This window comes from Pholcus phalangioides, unplaced genomic scaffold (assembly GCF_987345545.1).
Source record: "Pholcus phalangioides strain wild (caught in Gottingen) unplaced genomic scaffold, Ppha-v1.0 ptg000009l_1, whole genome shotgun sequence".
In the NCBI taxonomy this organism is placed as follows: domain Eukaryota; kingdom Metazoa; phylum Arthropoda; class Arachnida; order Araneae; family Pholcidae; genus Pholcus; species Pholcus phalangioides.
In genome coordinates this window covers 2,937,726-2,958,895 of record NW_028301602.1, presented here as the reverse complement: position 1 = coordinate 2,958,895, position 21,170 = coordinate 2,937,726, and the positions used below count along the sequence as shown (strand labels likewise).

The 21,170-nt window shown below is 35.1% G+C and overlaps 1 protein-coding gene and 1 pseudogene across 1 annotated transcript in view; one reads left to right on the top strand and one right to left on the bottom strand.

The window, feature by feature from the left end:
• The window catches only part of LOC149081625 (uncharacterized), a 90,133-nt gene that overhangs the window by 7,142 nt on the left and 61,821 nt on the right, over positions 1 to 21,170 (top strand). The gene's annotated exons all lie outside the window — the stretch shown is intronic.
• LOC149081626 (5S ribosomal RNA) lies at positions 16,831 to 16,939 on the bottom strand (annotated as a pseudogene).

Sequence of the window (21,170 nt, the reverse complement as noted above, 5' to 3'; positions counted from 1 at the left end):
AAATTGCATGTGCTTTTTTGGACACGAAATCTTTCAAGCATTGTACGTGTGTGGGCACGCGCATGTTTTAGAGGAATTTTTGTTTCCTCGTCTTCCCCAATACTTGCACAAAAATGAAAATAAGGAAATTAAAGATCATTTGCCTCAAGTATGTTAAGCAAGAAAAACAAATCCAAAAATTATTCAATGCCCAATTTCTGAAATTTAACTTCATTCTTTTTATTATGAAAAACGCAAATAAGTAATATTTTCTTAGAATAAAATTCTGCTACAACGAAATTTTTTAAAGTCTGAAATTCCTTTATAATGAAATTTCATGACAACGAAGTGATTTCTTCTGTCCCTTGGAGTTCGTTATAACGAGATTCGACTTGTACATATATTAAAACTAAAAAAGCTTTCAGAAAGTATTTTTTTGTAGACCTGTGCGATATAACTTAGTCTGCCCCACTTAATCGGAAAACGGATATACAATCTTTTCCCATAGACACAATTAAAGTTCCCCACTTAATACGATAATTTCAACCATTTTTTCTCGCTCAATCGAATATTACGCTTCACACGTCAACTGTTATTACACAATAACCACTATACACATAATATTTTCGTTAAATGAAACATTTAATGAAACAAACAATACGTACGAAGTACGAAAGCCTGGATAACCAAGCGGAGATCGAGAAGTTGTTAGGAAAGAAAATTCACATTCCTGGTTTAGAACACTCGCCCGGACAGTGAGAGATTGGTGGTTCGATTCCCCACACAGGAATGTGAATTTTCTTTCCTAACAACTTCTCGATCTCCGCTTGGTTCTCCAGGCTTTCGTACTTCGTATGAAAAGCGGAGATTGACATCGTTTCTCTCTACAAACAATACGTGTTAATAACTTAAGATAAATACATTTGAGATTGGTACTTTACTCGAAGTATACAAGTTGTCTGCAATACGCACATTTAATTATTTTTTATTTTTGGTTTCTGTTGATCCAATAGAGGTCGCTAACTTTCCCAATGAAAGTAAAAAATTTTAGGCATTGTGATTATTGTAATTAAATATAATTTTCATTTCATTTTTGATGTCTGATTTATTCGAGAAGCTTTATTGATGTTGTTCATCAGTTTTTATTATACAAACAGTAATTACGTTGTAAAATGGCAATTGAATTGTTCCCCGCTTAATCGGATATTGTCGGCTAGAATCGTTGATGTCCGATTATGCTGGGCCGACACTCTATAGTACCATAAATCACATTTTTGATAATAAAGTAAAAGTTCAAAAACTAATTCATAAAAAGGGCGTTTGAACCGTGTTCACTAAAACCACTCTTTTGCGGACACAAGTGGGACAAAAACATTCGTTCGTAAAAGAGAGGTGACTGCATCTGAGGAGTGTCATGAGGTGAATATGAAGGAATTCTTGCTCTTTCAAAAACAGTCGAACTTCACTAATTCGAAGTTGAATGGGGGGCTTGTAAATTTTTTTTAAATTACCCAATATTTTAACCATTCCAGTCAACAAAACCGGATCCGTAAAATGCAATTTAGTAATCAACACACATTCACATAGAATTCATAAGTGATCCAAATAAACCCATTGTCCTTAAATCGGCATCACTAGAATTTCTCAACTGTACTTAAAGTCGAATTTACGAAAGAAATTCATGATTATTGGAGTGACCATTAACCGTGACCTAGTGTGCGTCTGACGTTCTCCGCTAAAACAGCGCATTTCTTCACACATCACTCCAACAATAATGCAATGTAGCTTTACAAGCCAGACGCTATAAGATTGAGAAAAATGACACTCTATTGTGTGCCGAAACGTACGTCATGACTTTTATCCCTTTCAGACCCTCGTACCACAAATGTGCGGGTTCCTTTTTTCTCACTGTAGAATTTTTTGAACTCAGGGAGTTAAGCCAGCACCTCCTAGAAATAGAAGGCCTCCGCAGTCTGCTTGTAACGTCAGTAAGTAGTCAATTTTCACTCCGAATATTCAGGGGGAAAAAATTCCCTGCTCGTACCAGTATCATAGTTGTGAGGAAAAGAAATGATCGGGTTCAGAATTGGCGATTTCTATGCCCCACATCCAAACACTACGCGGTATTTGTGAACCAATCAGGAAAGATTCTACGCCAAAATAAGAAGAAACGAAATAGGATGCTGTGTTTCAACATATGGCAAACTTGCTAGGTAGTCTGAATGACGTTTATGACAAACAGTGCAGAGGTCTTCTATATCTAGGAGGTGCTGGTTAAGGTCTCACTTACAAGAACTGTATAACTTTTGAGTTAGAAATATGGTGAATAAAGCTTGGGGGATTTTCACTTAAGGGAGTTTTCACTTTGGGGGCTTTCAAAGGCCAGCACTTGAAGTTGACCTTCAGGGTTTAAGATGGCTTCCAGGAAAAAGTGCCTCCGGGAAAAGTGCGATTCATTACATAAAATTTAGCCATAAAATAATGGAAAATATTTTTGTGTGTGACGATGAAATACACCCTGAATCATCTTGGGTGAAAAATATTGAACGATATTGAATGGAGTGAATTATTTCTTCACAATAAATAAATAAATAAATAAATAAAAATAAAATTGAAATTTGAAAAAAAATTGATGAAATGAAGATTTGCTGACATTTACGTTTTTAATGCATTTTTTAGTACCAAAAATGCAAAAACATTTTAAAAATTTATAAAAAAATGACTGCTCGGGGGGTCTGAAAGGGCTGAACGTTTATCAATCGTTGAGGGTTTATTGATAAGCATTTTGGTCGATGCAAAATGCAATATTGCTAGAAGGATTTTCTCAAACTGTGTATGTTCGCTAGTAATTACCGAATAAAAAATCACGATTCATTTCCCCCAATTTTGAATTATTCAAAACATGAAATGGACTGAATTAAACAGATAATTTCACCATTAAAATAGATAAGAGAGAGAGAGACTCAAGGGGAGATTGCAATTTAAATTTTTAGAAAATCAACCAAATACCGTAGCATTATACATATGTATGTGAGTGAGAGAAACTTAAAAAAAATCATATGGAAAAAAAACGAACTTTTTTTGAAGAATAAATTGCTTTTAAATTTCAGAATAGATAAATGCCTTCTTTTCGTTGAATATTTACGTTTACTATTTATATTACGATGTTAAAAAAATGTAACCGTCAACCCGAATTCCTCAGGTGAAGTCAGTTTAAGCGGGGGAACAAAGAGTGAGTTTTGTGTTTACGCACTATGGAAACAGTGTCAAAGTACGTCAAATAAGAGCTATTTTATGTCTACGAAACAAGCTTTCAAAAGTCACTTTTTTGACTCGCTCTGGCAAGTATCAAACCCAGCTGCCCTGGGTTTTTTATTTCCTTTTTTAGAACAAGAATAAAATCAACAGCCGGAAACATAACAGGGCTTCCAAATGCTTCTTTTGATATTCGTACAAAGTGTTGTAAATATTTTTATGTTAGGGAAGAAAAAAAAAAGGTTTTAAATGGAAATTTTGAACGCAATCTTGAATGATTTCAATTTAAAATAATTTGATAAATTATTGCACGTAGTTTCTTTACATCTGAAATTTCGCAAGAATTATACGCTCCCGAAGTAAATAACAAAATAAAAATTTAATCTTTGAATGTCTGCGAAGCGTCAGAATTTGTAATTTGTGTTTGCAATTCAGGTACTGAGTCTAAGCGAATGTCATAATCGCCAAGAGGTAACGACTAGATTAAATTCTTTTTTTTTCACCAAGTTCAGTCTAGAAAGACTAGCCTGCATGGAAATTTGAAACGATCACCTGAAAAAATATGCTGCATTCAACACTTATTCACTCTGATTCGTTGAAATTTTCACAAATTGACGTCTGATAACAAAACAACCAAACCGTTACCATTATAAGATCCTAAAATTTTATAAGCACGTTCAGCATAAGTCCTTTGGTAATATGTGAGTTACAATAACACTATGACAACCTTGATGCATTCGTCACGTCAGTTTCAACCGAATCATTAACACATGTGCAGGATGGTAATAAATAAATTGCACTACTCAGTCATATGTAGTGCCCATTGTGATGGGTGTTCTAAAGAAACTTGGTACATAGGATATATGGAACAAGGGGGAAAAGATTCGATAAAAAGAAGCATCACTTGTCCACCAAGTGAAAAGTGGCGCTTTTTTATAGCAGTTATGTTTCCCATGGTCCTATTAACGTATATATATACCAAGTTTCAATGAAATACGTCCAACACAACGGGCGCAACATAGATCGGAGTAGGGACAGTTGCATTATACTGGCATCACTCCGACCTATGTAGCGCCCATTGTGGTGGATGTATTTCATTTAAATTTGGTATATATACGTTATTTAGCTCATGGAAAAAAGATTACCGAAATAAAAAACGCCATTTTTTTCACCTGGTGGTCAAAACTGCAACTACATTTTAATTAGACCTTTCTCCTTCCCCTGGTCCATATATCCTATATACCAAATTTCATCAGAATGGGCGCTAAATACGTCTGAGTATAGTGTCAGTTTATTTATAATCACCCTGTAGTAACGCACAGTCGGACCCGCTTGATACAATCACGGCTATTACGAATTTTCACATACTACGAAGTTTTTTGTTGTTACTATATTATTATTCCTCTTATGTCTGAATATTCTGAATACATCGAAATAATAACTTATGAAAGCTCAAAGTAATAATTTGTATTGCTTATATCAGAATCAACCACTGTAGGACAAAACACGAACGCTTGACATCGTAATTTCTACTGTCTGCTAACGACCTTCTACGTGTTATAAAGGACAGAGAATGTATATTATATAGTTGCTTCGTCATTAATAACAATACAGCATTTCTCAGCAGGATCAAGTCGCGGAGAAACATCGCTCGTCTCTACACATAACTTCCAGTAGAGATGATGTTCACGGTCTAGTTGAGATGATGGTGTTGTAATGGATGTGAGAGCGTTTCATCTTGCACATTGGCCTTATTACACACTCATCCTGCAGCGGGTAAAACTCTTGTTAGTTCGATCCATTAGTTAGAGAAGTAGCACGTTTTCTTCACTTTTCCCGTGACAAAAATTATTGCGGTGTATTTCATGCGAATGAAATTATAATAATAGTTATAATAGTCTTTTAATTGCTCATACTTTTCCTCGAAAACTTGTGGGAATGGAACTACTTATAGTCGAGACAAACCTCCGGTTGAGTAGATAGGTTTGAATCTCATAGAATGTGCGTTTTCACGCTGCCATTCAGACTCGGGTTTTGAGACCTAATTAGCTCAAAGACGTGCATGAAATTCTTGTATTGGTCTTTCGATACTCGCGGAACGAGAACTATAAGCTTATTACATTTCTTTGGTACAACTGATACCAAACTGAGAACCACATTTGGTCGGGGCATTGCTTCACGTGTATTCCCTTTGTATTTATAATGTACCGTTCTCTCCAAATAATCAGTAATTACAAAGGCTGCGATTTATATGACTTTGCATATATATATATATATATATATGTATGTATATATATGTTTTGTTTTTTTGGAGTATTTCACTATTTTTATGTAATAAAGCATAATTTAATACTTTAAGAGCATTATTTTGCACATTTATTAATTTTCAATGAGAAGTAGTTTTTTTCCTTGCCATCCCATTTTCTACTAAAGACTTATTCAAGCTCAAGATAAAATAAAAGAGAATCTTAGTGTTCAGAACGTCTTTACATTGGTCTTAGTGACAGCAGTGACAATACCAATTCCTCCTCCTCGCTTTAAGCTAAAGACAGAATTTTACAAAATAGACCTGTTGCGCTAGAGAATCTTATTCACAAGGTTTCCTGGTGATCACTGAAGTTCTCCTTCCGCTGTCCTTTTCCCCCGAAGAATACAGTCGAACTTCGTTAGGAAGTTTAAAAAATGTAAAAATATATTGGAATAAACGAATTTTTTATTAACCAACAAAACGGTGAATTGATTACGCCCAACGTGAAAAATATTTTATTCGTATTAAGTGAAAATTATATTGAGCCAGTTTGCCTTGAGTAGATTCGACTGTACTTCCATTTCACCATCGAGTTCATAGTGAAAAAGAAAATTTGCAAGTTTTTTTTCACCTCTACGGAGGTATGTTTTTAGGCAATAAACTTTCAGTTTGGTACAGAAACCAAAATAATAATAATAAAAAAAGCTTTGTAACTGTGAGGACATAGAGAGGAGTGTCTCATTGGTGTTTTTTAATCGGACACACATGTGTTCCAGTGGTATTATAATAATAAGTAAAATGCAATGAACACAACTAAGTTATTCTTATTTAAATCAATTTTGTGTAAAAGAATTTGCTCATCGGACGTTTACATCCCAGTGGTAGCGAAAGGGTTATAATGGGCTATTTAAAAATTCTTAAATTATAGATGTTGGGGAATTATATTTCCACTGATTATAAAAGTTTCTTAAATTATCAAAGATTTTATTTTTACATTAGTTATCGGTAGAAATATAATTAATTCCCCAATGTATAATGTCATTTTTCTTTTGAATTGTCCATTATAGGTGTTGTAATATTTATACCATTCGATTCATAAAGATATTTTCTGAAGGTAAAATTATACTAATTAATTATTTTGGGGTCACAGAGCATTTTGTCCTCTTGCAAGCACAATTGATTGAAATACACGTAAAGCAATGCCCTCAACGTATGTAGTTATAGATTTGCTACGATTGTACCGAAGAAATAAAATGGGCTTTCGACTTAACGCTTTCAAATGTTTTCTTTCAACCCACTAGATTTGGATGAAACTGATACCTTTATATGAACCCAGATATTTTTTCAAAAAACACTTTTTTTATTCCCTCTATAAATGCCCGTGATGATACAGTCGACGATCCTTATAAGAGCGCCCCACGTTATAGCAACAATTCCATTACAATGACCGGTAAGATAAGTAAGTCTTAAAAGTTTCACAGAACAACTGTCACATATGTTTTACTATCTATATAACGATCCTCCCAGTATAGCGTCCGTTTTCGACGGGACGAAGGGAGGTCATTATACCGAGCGTCGACTCTATCAGCTTTTCAATATGCAGGTGAATTAACGTGAGAAGTTTTTCTCCTTTTGTAACACTTGAATTGCATTCACCGCATTTGTTGATATAGCATAGACGTCTATTGAGAAGAAATAATAATGAACAGTTATGCTTTATGACGAATGAATAGCTCATTTTCATATTTGAAAAGCTTATTTTTAAAAGGGGACACATTTCCGTTTTTTCTTGCACTTTCAACAGTATCTGAATCTTTGGGAGGAGCTCTGTCGGATTATGCAACATGGTTTATTCAAACGAGAATATTTCCGGTCGAAATTACAATGTAAACTGACTCGTTCCTACCAAAACAACAAGGTGTAACATTTTTTTTTTTCAGAAGCACTTTCAAAGTCGCATTATGCTGGTAGAACCTCCCCATAACGGATACCCATGGGACGGAAAAATTTGTCCTCTAGCTAGGAGTGTCCGTTAACGGGTACTATGTACATTGATCCCCGTCGACGTGATGATGTGATTCAAAAAAGTGTTCATTGATAGGTGTCCGCTAACGGGAGTGCCGATTATGGGAGTTTCCACTGTAGAATGATCATGTTTCTTATGTTACAAGAGAGTATTAAGGGTATCTTCCTTGGCTAGGTGAAACCTTCCGGAATCAACGGAAATTTAAAATTTTTTAGATTTAACCATCTTCAATTTTGATAAAAAGGAAATATTTCTACTAATTCTCCTTAAAAATGAAACATTTCCAAAATTCAAATGAAGATAACTCCCTTGAATACTGATCGAGAAACATAGTATTTAAATATTAATTTACCATTCTTACATGCTACCTGTTGGGCTATTTTCTATTTTTGTGAAGAGCAGTCCATTCCAGAGAAAAATAATTATATTTCTACTGTAAATTTAGCAGAATTGGAATAGAAATTAGAATGAAGTATCGTAACTGGCTTTTGGCATGAGAAATCGAGGGTCTTCAGATACCTTGGTGTGTTTAACAAATCGCAGTACTAATTTAAAAACACTGCAACAGATTGTGCAATATGACATTCCAGCCCCAGTTCAGGCTGATTCCGTCTATGAGGCTGAATATGCTCAAAGAATCTCTCTATTCATGCAGTTTAACGTCTATAGAGCCTTCAGTTTTACCGCTTGATGATCAGATACTCTCTTCGAAGGGTTTTAGCCCTAACTAATGTTATTTTTTATATTTTCATGCAAATACAAATACAAATACAAAGGCTACAGCAGGCGAACTTCCTAAAAGGTACACTTTTCAAATTTAATACATTTTTTAAAAATACATTTCATACAAATACAAAAAAAAGCCACAACAGGCAAATAGTCTAAGGGGGTGACTGAAAAAAAAAAGTTGCCTGTAAAAATGTAGATGGCGATGTCACAATTTAAAAGATATAAAAAAAATTCAGCAACCCTAAATAAAAGCACTTTGATGTGAAAAATATTAAACCTATAAGAAGAATATGATAGTTTGCCCACAAGAAGTTATGGTTGTCTCCATCTAAGTATGGATAGCATACCTATTTATCCCATATTGGAATCTGTATAATTTTTGTTACTTACATTATTGCAATCAACAAGCCGAATTTGCTACAATTGGCAATGATAAATGACATTTGTTAAGTAAAAAAGATCTCTTTGTGAAAAAAAAAAATTATTATAAAAAATATCTTTTAAAATATCTCTTTTAAAAAATATATATATCTTTTTTATAAATGCAATGCATAAACGTACATCTTTTCATCTCTAGAATTATGGTGATCTAAAAAAATAACCATTACCGAAAACAAAAGGAAATACAATATGTAGCAATTAAGTGCTATTCTCCTCTTCCCCTAAAGTTTTTTCTACGCTTTGTCATAGCGAAATTCCCCATAAATGATCGCTTCTAAAACTTAGCTCGATAAAGTGCTTTTTTCCGTCGAACCTACACAATCTGAACAGAAATGTTTGCTCAATTTAATTGATGTTTAAACGCTTTTTTCCCCCACTACAGATAAACGGCAAATAAGCTTTTGAAACACATTATTAAGCCGCTCTTATGAACGTTACTAAGTAATTCAATGACAAAGAAAAATCGTTGATAATATAGAAAAGTGAATGGTTATATATCAATCTTTTTGGTCATCGTAAATATTGATACAGTATTTCGCCCTTTTTCAGCGATATGTTTTGAGAGGGAAAAAAAGTTTTCTTTTAATCCTTTTGCACAAAACGCCAATTCAACCATGTTTTAAGGATTTAATAGTATTTCATTGACTTACGAGCTCATAAAGCTATCATCAAGAAAAAAGATCATCAAAGTGAAATACAATTTATTTTCTAAATACTGCGTGTGCGAGTGTTTTCATTTAATTTTTTTTTTTTTTTCAAATTATTGGAAATTTACTGAAATAGTGTTTTGGCTGCAAAAAGAAAATTGTTTTCGTAGATTAGGCGGCTGTTTCATTAATTGAATATATTGGAACGTACATCGAGAAGCATTGACTATTACACGAATGCTGGCCGAAAACAATAAATGAATAAAATAACAAAATAAACAAGAAAGGCTTTCATTGGGAGTTAAACAAAAAAGAATTATGACTCTTTTAGCAAATGGATACGAATTATTTATACATTGAGTATTTTGCGTGATACTTTACATTCGCAATTTAAACATTTATCTAATAATGCAATTAACTTTTGTATTTCAAAGTAAAAACTAATTACCAGATATACAACTCGTGTATACCATAAACCTCATAAAGTGGTTCTTCCACTTTTCCGAGGCTTAGTTCGTCCTGGATTGGAGCATGCCGTCAGTTTTTGGAGACCATACTTACAGAGGGACATTGACATGGTCGAGAGGGTGCAGAGAAGAACCACGCGTGAAAATTTTTACATTGGACAATTACAAATATTACAATTTTTCACTTTTTATCGATGAACTCGATCAGGGTATGGATGGAATTGCTAACAAATTCCCAGATGACGTGAAGCTAATGGGGGTAATCGAGAATTAAAGTGATAGGGAGTTTCTCCAGACCAACTTAAACAGGATTGCAGCATGGGCAAATGAATGGAGCATGGCATTTATCGTTGAAAAGTGCATAGTGACTCATTTTGGTTCGAACAACCCACGTTTCTCTTACGAGTTGAATGGTATCACTATCCCGGATGCAAGTAGGGTCACCGATTTGGGAATCCTCATTGACGAGCGGCTTGGGTTTTCTGAACATTGTTCAGCGGTGGTCAAAAAATCAAATAGAATGCTCGGTTTCATTTTCAAAAAGGTCTCTTCGCGTTCTCCTAAAGTCATTCTTCCGCTTTTACGAGGCTTAGTTCGTCCTGGACTGGAGTACGCTGTAAGGCTTTGGAGACCATACCTATAGAGGAACATAGACTTGGTTGAGAAGAAAGACTTCATTTTTGAATATGTTTACATTGGACGGACGCCGGTGTCGGGGAGATATGATCGAATTGTTCAAAATTTTCAACGGGATGGTTAAGATGTGTCATGAATTATAAGTACGCCATCAATCGACTGCTTTTACAAGGGGGACACCAGTATCGATTGATAAGTGGCAATTCTAGTTGAGGTATCACAGGGAGTTTTTCTCTACTAGGGTTGTTAATGAATGGAATAGCTTACCCCCCGGGGGTAGTAAATTGTAACACAATTGACACGTTTAAAAAGAAATACGAAAAACATGTTGGGGTAAATCGAGAAGTTATCCAACTTAGAATAAGACAACCATAAGTATATTATTTATGGGCATTGTATACTTTTTTATCATGTATATATTGTTTGTAATTGCATTTTTGAATGGGTTGCTGTATTTTTGAAATATATGACATCCATATTTGTTATGGGCATCTTTTTCTCAGCCACCTCGTTGGGCATTTTGCCCTTTGTGGCGTTGTTTTTGTATTTGGAAGAATACAGATGTCGGAGGATATGATTGAAGTGTTTAAAATTTTCAGTAGGATGGATAGGATGGACCAAGATTTATTACTACACCGTCAATCCATTGCTTCCTTAAGGGGACACCAATATTGTATTATTCCAGGTCGTGGTGTCGTCGGGAGTTTTTCTCTAATAGGGTTGTGAATAAATGGAAAAGCTTACCTCCCGGGGTCATGAATTCTAACAAAATTGACACGTTTAAAAAGAAATACCATAAATATATTGAGATAAACTAAAAAGATATCCATTCTTAGATAAGAAAATCATGATTTTTATTTATCGGCAGTGCATTATATTTTAAATACAAATACAAGGCCACAAGAGTCGAAATACCTAACGAGGCGACTGAGCCATATCATAGTTATTGGTTTTTTATTGCTCTTATTAGATTGCTGTATTTTTGATAGAGTTTCGATATATATTTCGACAGCCGTACTTTTCATGGGCATCTTTCCAGCAACCTTGTTGGGCATTTCGCCTGTAGTATTTGTATATACTCGTGTATAAGCCGACCTCCTCTCTTGAGGAACACCAAAACTGCAATAAATTGAAAACCAGTGTATGAAAGCCCACCCCCAAAAATTTTTCATCGGGAGAAAAATTCGTATATATTCATGTTGTCTTTAGTCCGTTCATCGCGTTACTGATGCGTTGCACTGTTTAAAGGATTTGATGATGATTTTTGTGGAAACAGAATTCCACGCCTTGTGAAACCACTGACACATTAGTCCAGACTGGTTTAGTTGAGGCAGCACTTTTTGCTATGTATTTATCTTTGGAATTTACACACATCCATACGTTCCCATAACTTCCGTTTGAACAACCTTTAAAAGGTTTGTTGATGCTCACATCTAAAAGCTGTAATATCTACCGGATAACAAAACCAACGACTTTTATGTTTTTTTTGCATTGGCTTTGACATCTTGGGTTCTGTGGGGTTTGAACATAGCTAAAAAAAAACGCTCTACTTTTTAGCAACGCATTCATAGCTACAAAAATGCCCCGCAGATTAGTGACGTCATCTGAAGTAGTCCAATAATGTCGGGAATTTTCAAGCAAGAAGTTCAGAGGTCATGTAGCTATATCATTTAGTAAAGTGGGGTCGATATTTTCCACTCAAAATCTGACCCGAGTAGAAGCCGAACCCCTACTCAGATTAGGGAACAAATTTTTCAACAAAAAATTCATTCGGCTTATACACGAGTATATACGGAATTCCCATGCTATTGCAGATATATTGTGGCATGTGATATTTTACTGCAGACACAAATAAGAACAAAAATGCCACAACATACAAACTGCCCAACGAGGTTTCTGAAAAAAGATATCTATAAAAAATATAGTAGCAATCAACTACAATAACATGGACGGGCCAGCGGCCATCCAAGTACGGAGCCATTAAACATATATATATGCACCAAAGAACAAACATTCTGATTATTATCATAGCTTAGGGGTAGAGCACTCGTCCGGAAAACGGGAGACCGGGGTTCAAGTTCCTTAGGAGGCAGACTGTAGGGCCCTGTGGACTAAATTTAACCATTTTTCCGCGAAATTTTGTATTAAAAAATGTGGGCAAGACATCTTTCTCTGTTTAAAAGAATATATCTCGAAAATAATTAAAAATATCTGCCCATGAAAAAGATTATGGTTGTTTCGAAGCTAATTATGGATTTCTCTCTCGATTTACCCCAACATGATTATCGTATTTTTTTTTAAACGTATCAATAGTGTCTTCTCACGACCCCCCGTGGTAAGCTATTCCACTTATTCACAACCCTATACCAGAAAACTCCCTGAGGCACCACAATCAGGAATTGTTCCTTACTGGTGTCCCCTTGCCGAAGCAATTGATTGACATTGTATTAGTAACGCATGGTCCATCCTATCCATCCTGCTTAAAATTATAAACTCTCCGATCATATCTACCGATACCTGCGTTCTTCCAATGTAAACATATTCAAGAGATCAAGTCTTTCTTCATGGCTCAAGCCTTGTGTACTAACAAGAGCACTTCTCTGCACACCCCTCAACGAAGTCTATGTCCCTCTGTAGGTTTATGTCCTCCAAAACCTTACGGTATACTCCAGTCCAGGGCGAACTAATCGTCGGAAAAGCGGAAGAATGATTTTAGGAGAAGTACGTACTTGTTAACCATATAGTGCATCTTTGCGGAATTTCTAACAAATCGATATATGCCTGAATACGTGTTCTGAGTATATGCTTGACCCGAAACGTATTTATGTTATCAGAGTTATTCTGGATTCGTGTTCTGCTAGTGCTGCCATCTGTCTTCCATTTTTATCGTCGGAAGGGCAGGTACACACTCTCACTCACTCACACGCATACACACACACACACGCATATACACACACACACGCATAAACACACACACACACTACCAGAATAGCATTGGGTGCGAGGAAAATGTTCTATAGATAGCAATAAATATTTTAATAATTATATAAGAGTTATATTTGTATATACGAGTGGCCAAATTTAGACTATAGGTGAGATCAGAGCCATTACTAGGATTTTTCGGGGGGGGGGGGGAGGAGGCATACATGATTTTGCGTTTCCAAGAATGACGAATGGAAAAATGTTCAAATGAAAATATAAAGGAATGGGAATATCAACTGATAATTATTTCACAAATAATTGATTAACCCCTGATTTGATTATTACTTATCCAGGAAAATACAATATCGTTGAAACATCGATGTAAGTTATAGCTCATTACGCAAAAATAGCATTTTTCAAGGAAATACAGAAAAGAATGTCATTACTTCTCAATAACTATACAAAAAATATATTTTTGACATTATTATCATTCAATAATGTTGTCAGTCGGAGATGGTGGAACGAGTAAAAAATATGCGTTGTTCCACTTGAAGCGAGCTTAGTGAGTGCGCCCTGCCACGTTTTGCAACATCTCGTTTTAATAACAATATTGGAAGCATATTTCTAGCGCGTATCGATCGATCGAACCCTAGAGAAGAAAATACAGTATGAGAAACAAGAAGAACTTTGAATAACGAGCAGATTCCGCTACCGAACTTTAGAATTAAGAATCTTTATTTTTCGATATTTTCAAACCTTATATTTTATCGATTCCATCAATCGTTTTATTTTGTGTCAAAATCATATTTTACTAGGAAAAGATAGAGATAGAGAGATAGAGAGAGAGAGAGAGAGAGAGAGATAGCTTCTGCTTCGAGTATATTTCTCAAACATTGTTATTCGAAAAATATTTTCACGAATAGCGAGAAGAAAATGCATACTCGAAACAAGTTTAATTATTGATTCGACCGATATATTTACACACGGAATTTCAATGTTAGAATTTGTAATATTTTCAACTTATTTACTTCCAATAATCAGCATTTCATATGAATTTGGAATTGAAGAACGTCACGAAATATTCCAGACAGAACAAATGTTCACGTTATAAAAATGGTATATTCGATTAAAAGAGTGATATGATAATGCAAATATTTCCAGCAGATTGGACCATTGTTTTTGCATTGCCCAGTGTCGTAGAGATTCAGATGTCTGCGGGATCGGAAGCAGTTCCACTAAATAACAGAAAACAACAATTCAATTCAGAAGAAAAAAGAGGAGTGGGTGGAGTCCATTAAGATTCTATTTGAAAGTGTTTCTCACAAAAGTGCTTCAAAGCCAACGGCAACAACTTGGATGGAAGTTTACTTGCAAACGCACTATTAGGTACATTTAACCACCCTTCCCAATACAGTAGACTCTCGCTAATCCAGCACATATCAGATCAGGGTGTGCCAGATTGCTGGAGGTCAATTGAAAAAGCCCATTTAAATAATATTAACTTGAATTGAAAAAGCCCATTTAAATAATATTAACTTGAATTGAAAAAGCCCATTTAAATAATATTAACTTGAATTGAAAAAGCCCATTTAAATAATATTAACTTGAATTGAAAAAGCCCATTTAAATAATATTAACTTGAATTGAAAAAGCCCATTTAAATAATATTAACTTGAATTGAAAAAGCCCATTTAAATAATATTAACTTGAATTGAAAAAGCCCATTTAAATAATATTAACTTGAATTGAAAAAGCCCATTTAAATAATATTAACTTGAATTGAAAAAGCCCATTTAAATAATATTAACTTGAATTGAAAAAGCCCATTTAAATAATATTAACTTGAATTGAAAAAGCCCATTTAAATAATATTAACTTGAATTGAAAAAGCCCATTTAAATAATATTAACTTGAATTGAAAAAGCCCATTTAAATAATATTAACTTGAATTGAAAAAGCCCATTTAAATAATATTAACTTGAATTGAAAAAACCCATTTAAATAATATTAACTTCTGCGCAAAGACATGCAATGACGTGGTTTCCCCCCAAATGCTAGAAGAAAACCAACCTAAAAGCACCGGATTACTGGACATGAAGGATTAGAGCATTGCGGGATTATCGGGACTCGACTGGATAGGTTTCATGAATTCTACCATTATTGACATATTCAAAAGGGAATGCGTTATTTATAATGCGATGAATCGAGAAGCAATACATACTAACATAAGACAACCATAATTTTTTATGGGGCAGTCAGTGTATTATATTTTATTATAATTATTAATATTAATAATTGATAATTTCTCTTACTGTTAGTTTCTGTATTTTAGATATGCAGTCAGTCAGCCTTGCTTAAACAGATAAAATCTTCTGGCACCAAAATCTCCCGCAGAGACAATGTTCTCAATATGACAACTCCAACGACTTTTCACACTTAATCGCTCCACACATCATCAACCACTATACACTTTAATGTTTTTATTGAATGAAATGTTCGGTAATAATGGAAAATACGTTACATTAGGTTAAAATAAATACATTTAAGAGTACTGGCCTCCAAGCATTCAAGTTGTCTTCAATGCATACATTTAATTATTTTATTTTGTTCTCTGTTGAGCCAATAGAGGGCGCTAACTTTCCTAATTATTATGAAATCTCTTAGATATGGTGATCATTGTAATTAAATATAATTTTAATTTCATTTTTGATATTTGCTTTGTTCGAGAAGATTTATTAATATTGATCCTTCGTCTGTCTTCAATTTCAAAACTATAGTAACGGCAATTGAATTGTTCCCCGCATAATCTGATATTGTGTATTGTAAACGTTGATATCCGATCCAATTATGTGGGGCGACTAAGTCTCGCTCTCTGAAAATTTCATTTATGAGACATTAACTGATTACTTATCAATGTCCATCGCACGATTCCGTTCGGCATATAAGCTCCAAGTAAGAAATTTCTGATTGCTTCTAATGTTAATTAATGTTGATCTCCTTCATCAGCTTTCAATATACAAACTATGTATATGTTAACGTTGTAAAATGACAGTTGAATTGTTATCCGCATAATCGGATATCCAGCTTAATCAGATGTTGTGTGCTGGAATCGTTGATATCCATTTAGATGGGGCCGATTGTATTTGACATCTATGTTTTTTCTTCAGCCACCTCGTTGGGCAATTTGCCCTTTGTATTTTTATATGTATTTAATTCATTAAGCCTAATCGCCGTCAAAAATTTGCATAAAAAAGAAGTTTTTATAAATGTAAGGTATATGTATCACAGTCTCCCAGAAATTCGAACGTCACTATTACTTATAGCAACGATCATGCTTCAAAATTGTTGAAAATGCCATTGACAATTCTGAGGCGTACGTAGAGAGGAAAAAAGACGATCAAAAATTTTAAATAGTGTTTTATACACAGACATGACCACTGGCCGCCCATAGAGACCATCTTGAAATGGTAAAAAGAGTGATGCCAACAGCACGCGGTGTTCCCCCTCGCAAGTACTAATCGCGCCCGATGCTGCTTAACTTCGGTGATCGGACGAGAACAGGTGTTTTCAGCATGGTATGGCTGTTGGCTAGTGTGTGGCTAGTAGTGTTTTATGCAGTGGATCTTGGTTAATTCGAATTTTTGCAAACCGCTCTTGAGTTTTATATCCAATTTAATGTAAAAATTTATTGTTTAATTCGATTATTTTTTGAAAATTTGAAATTGGAGGCAAAAAAAAAATTTAGTTTGGAAAAATTCTACAAGAAGTCAGATTTTTCTTTTCTTGATCAAGTTGTTAAACAAAAATATTTTGAAGACAAATGAAAATTTGAAAATTCTGTTTTTCTTTACTCTTTTTTCTTGATAATTACATTTGAGAGTGTAATGAATGCACATACAATATCAACATTGTTCAGCTGGAGTTGATTGAGAAAGTGAACACTTGATACCGATTGCGGTTTTAAACCTATGGATGAAGGTGCACCATTCAAAATCTGAATCTTCTTATCGTCATTAAGAGTATGGAGAGTATCGGAAAAAACAAATTGTAATATATAGAATGAAAGTATATTTCCTTGATAGCATAAGAATGAGAATTTGGGAAACAGTTTCGTAATTGATGATCGGTAACTGTTTCCTAACTCAGGCTATGAACATGGTCAAGAAATTCTGAAATTCTGCAGTGATGCTTACATTACAGAACGGTGGAATAATGTAGCAGCTAAAATCAGTTATGTAGTATATTATAAATTATTAAAATTTTGGAAAAGTTTCGCAACTGATGATAAAGTTTTAATAAATGACGATTATTATCCTATGTGAATGTTTTCATGATTAAGTTGCACAAACAATTTTTAGTCATTTTTAGGACCGGGACAGATTAATTGGGCAATTCGAACTTTTTCCCAGTATCTTTGGTTTTTGAATAATCAAGTTAGACTGCATTCACCAAATTTTCTGATGCATTCAAGTCAAGTGTTAGCCTCAAGATATGAGAATAAATATCGAATTTCAGACTGTTTGAAAGTCCATCCAATAACACGTATGCAATGCTCATTTGTGGAAGGTCTAAGTTATAATAAAATTTATGTCTGTATTTCAGACCGCAAATCACAATTATCGCATTTCAATCACTTCCGTGATCAGTGAGCTCCGACAAGCCTCTCAGCCTCATACCTTCTCGGTACTGTCAGTCCGTCGAGTGAAACTGTCAGAGAAAGTAAACAACTTCATCCCCGGGAAAGGTGTTCTGTCAGCCAACTACTGTGATGAATTTAATCGGCAAGTAAATAATCGCTCGCTAAACAGTCTCGACAACATTTTCGTATAATGAGCGCGAATGCGAGGCTCCAAATGAGTCGTGACATTAGCATTAACGGTTGGAAGGGTCAATCTCCGAGTTTATCGAGAGAAATTCTACCTTAAAATTATTCCCATGACTCGGAATAGACTTTATCAGACAGTCTTTGTTCAATAACATCGGGTTATTTCGGTAGAATAACCGAGAAATTGCGGAAATACGTTGATTCGATTTCAGTGTTTGGAAATCCTTATTATTATAATTGAAGAATTATTAACATGGTATAAGGTTTCGCTGAATGTAAATATGATAATCGATTAAGTCAATCATTGTGTGTTTTTCCATGGCTTTAATCGCATAAATATCGGACATTCACCTCCACACGCGCTAGAAAATATAAACTTTCTGGTTTTCGGAAGCTTTTCGATTTGATTGCGCTTTCTTTAGAGGAGAAAGGGGAATGGCGGTTGCACTAAAAACATAATCTTTTTGAGACTTTGCTAACAAACTAGTTTCTCTAAATCTAGGGTTACCAGATTCGAAAACTGAGAAAGGAAGACGCCTGCACACACATCGTTGCTAATGTCACTTTTACCAACTTTCACAACAGACGCATCACATCTTCATGGCAGTGCTACTAGGAAAAAAAAAAACACACCCCCACCCCCACCATAGTTAATTTTTCCCAACTAAAACAGAACCACTAAGAAAAGCAAAAAAAAAAAAGAGCAAATAATGATTCATCCCCCCTCACTTATAATGAGTTGTTCTCACAGTCTGGTAAATTTTATTGGTTTGCTCCGGGCAAAGAAAGAAGGTTTTCTTTGGCAAAGGACCTTGCCTTCCGTTGGATATTATGTCAAAGATGGCACCATGATGACGCATGAAGAGGGGTCATTTCTATAATTATTTCCAAGCTTTTTCGAGCTGTTCGGATTTTCCGAATCACTACAGTGAATCCCGCTTGTAGCGTTCTCACTTGCTTTTTTCGCTCAGTACAATTTATTTTCGTAGTTCCAACTTTTACTACCATTCATCGAGACATCCCTTTTACTGTATTTTCCCACTTACAAAGCTTCTTCAAGACGTTTTTCCGAGAAACGTTATAAGCGGGATGAAATGCGGTGTTTTACATTTTCACACCATCCACAAAGCATAAATTTCTATTGAAATTGCGATAATCAATCTACAGATAATTCTGAAGGTAACGCGGAAATTCCATACCGAAACCTCTCTGGGAGTATTCAGTCAATTTAATTTTGATGCATTCGATTGACCCCAGAAAAATAATTCGCTTATAACAATGTGAGACGTATTATGATAGGAAAAATGGCGTAGAAAAAAAATAGATATCGAAATATATAAATGTAGAGAGAAAAGAGATAAGGGAGAAGAATCTGAACTAACATCCTTCATGTTAAGGCACCAGGGCGTGAAAATAATGTGGTAGGAGTCCGTTTGATGGCACACATTTGTCAAATACATTTTTACTCTCTCTCTCTTGCCTGTTAAATGATAATGCCTCTCCATGCGGAGGAAAAGAAATATAGGAGACCTTCTTACGGAGGCGAATGAAAACGTACGAGATGCACTCAATACAAAAGAATATGGCGAACGCAAGAAACAGAGCGATCACATAATATAAAAAAAAGATGCCAAAGGGTGCCCATAATTTGCCGACTTCCAGACACTAAAGACGCCAAATAACAAGAAAAGAATTCAATACACGATCTTGTGATCTCGGTTCATAACTTTTTCTCACACACGTTACATTCATGTTTCGATAATAAAGGAATTGTCAGAAAAATTCCGAAAGAAAATTATGAATATTTCGGTTTCGGAAAAACGGAAAATAAAACCATGTTGTCTGGATAGAATTCGTGAAAAAATTTAATCGCCATCGAACCATCGTTGTGTAAGATGATTGATAAAGTTTGATCCTTCTGAACGGGAAATGTTGCTTTGTTGGGAACAGGGAAGACCACTTTCAAGGAGGTTGGCAGCAACATTTTGTTTGTCGGATATCCAATGTTAACAATTTGTAAATAAGTCTGCATTGTGTTACCGTTTAATATGTAACCATTTCGATATCTTTGAAAAAATATGAATGACAGCATCGAAAAAACTCTCACAAACAGTTTCTTTAACCCTTCAATTGGCAAACATTGAAATATCCTGAGGAGAATAATTTTGAACGGGCTATATTAATAAGTGTGCTACCAAACGCCGAGAGCTCCGGCAACATCGGAGAAACGCAGTTTTCGGGGGATACGATAGAAGTGCATGAGTTATTATTACACCGTCAATGCTTCGACAAGAGTCGAGCGGTCATAGTGAAGGACTCGCATCGCGGGGACCCAGGTTCGAGCCCCACCATCACCACACTGGTGGGAAGTTGGTTTTCTGCGGTTCCCAACTGTCAAGGCGCTAATGCGGGCCGATCTCCCCGTTAAAAAGTCTCATCACAGTGAGCAACAGGCATACAAGAGTACAAGTATTTAGTCATTACAATTCACTCACTTCACTTCTGAAATATAGATGGCAACACTGAAAAATCAACACACAACACTAGATACGCACTCAGATTGTTAGGTACTTACACTTTCAGCACAACTCAATAGGTAGTAAATTGCCCATGACGATAAACCTGAGTTGTGCTCGGTTTAAAAAAAATGTTTCCACAAGAGGACATTAGAGGATGATATCACTCTCCGCTATCCATACGAAGGCTTTTAATAGCTGGCTGATGCGAAGATGTATTTAAGAAAGAGAGAAAATTCAACTGACCTTGCGGGCAATCGAACCCACGTCCTTTCACTTACCGGGTGAACGCACTAGACTACAGGACGTGGGTTCGATTCCCCGCAAGGACAGTTGAATTTTCTCTCTTTCCTAAATATATCTTCGCATCAGCCAGCTGTTAAACACCAGTATCGTTCCGTAAGGGCAATTCCAGGTTTTGGTGTTTTTTTCCTAATAAGGACGTTAAATAGAATAGCTTACCTCCAGCGGTCGTGGGT